General features: G+C 40.0%; 1 protein-coding gene across 1 annotated transcript in view; it reads right to left on the bottom strand.

The window, feature by feature from the left end:
* Nucleotides 1-1,173, bottom strand: part of MYO5A (myosin VA) — a 141,928-nt gene that overhangs the window by 21,125 nt on the left and 119,630 nt on the right. The gene's annotated exons all lie outside the window — the stretch shown is intronic.

Raw genomic sequence — 1,173 nt, 5'->3', positions numbered from 1 at the left:
AACTGAAATACATAGAGTGGGAGGCATGAGGTCTGTTTGGGTGACCAGGAAAGCATGCTCTTGAGGATGTGACACATGACTCTGATCTTCTCAAAGGATGAGCAGAACTTGACGAAGAGAAAAAGAAAGACCAACATGCCTGGCATGTTGGAGAATGAAAACCACAGAGTGAATCATGGTAGATTCCTGTGACCATTCCCAGTGCTAGGGACTCTTCACCCTTGCTGGGGTTCTTGTCCCAGCATCAAGAAGGGTTCAGGAATCTGGAGAAGGGGCTGTGCGTAGATGACATAGGAATTCAGACTAATAAAGAGTCTGGAAACGAGATATAATTTTGAAAGGCATTTGGGGGTCAGAGGAGCTTAGCTAAAGGAGCTAAGATCCAAGATCTTAAGTCTAAGGTCTCTGTCCCCAGGACCTCATGCTTTTTATTAACACAACTTGTCCTGAGGCCGAGATATACACTTCAAAGGGTATACAGAAACATTGTCAGAATGGGGGAATTAGCCTACAGCTGTTCAGGTGTTTGGCCAGTAGGAGGCAATAACATGTAGATTAAGATGCCTTTTAGCTGTCTGGCAGCCACAATCAGTTTCCTATTCAGGTTTGGGGAAATGCCTTTAGCCATTCCCAACAGGTGACTACATGTGTGACTCAACTCTGTTGAGTCCCCAAGTCTCATCAACCTTTTGATGAAACTCTTGAAATTATGACATGCTGGAATTGGTTCCCGGCAACCCTTTGAAGCAGAGCGACACTGAGAGGATAGAGTGGTGGCCAGACAACATGGTATCATTTTTTTTTCCAAAATGATCATAGTTTGCATAGATTTGAAGGCAGTACCAAAGAAGATCCCTAAATCTCTTGAACAATGAGTGTTGTTAGAATTTGTCTTTAGCCCTGATCACTGCTATATTCCTGGTACCTAAATAAATACCCTAAACTGAAGGAAAAAACACACAAATCTACAAGATGAGATTCATTTGTATATAATAATAACAGATATTTGATTCATTCTTAGGTATTTTCCCATCCTCATCATATATAAATCATGAGATGTTTTAAAAAAATCTTATTTCTTTATAATCATAATTCATTCTTTTTACTTACTTCTCTTTTTATCTGCATTAGGTGATAAGTTCTTTGAGGATACAGACACTGTCTTACTAATCT

This window comes from Myotis davidii, unplaced genomic scaffold (genome assembly GCF_000327345.1).
Source record: "Myotis davidii unplaced genomic scaffold, ASM32734v1 scaffold132, whole genome shotgun sequence".
In the NCBI taxonomy this organism is placed as follows: Eukaryota; Metazoa; Chordata; class Mammalia; order Chiroptera; family Vespertilionidae; genus Myotis; species Myotis davidii.
The sequence above is the reverse complement of the archived record's forward strand: the minus strand, read 5'-3'. Positions and strand labels throughout refer to the sequence as shown.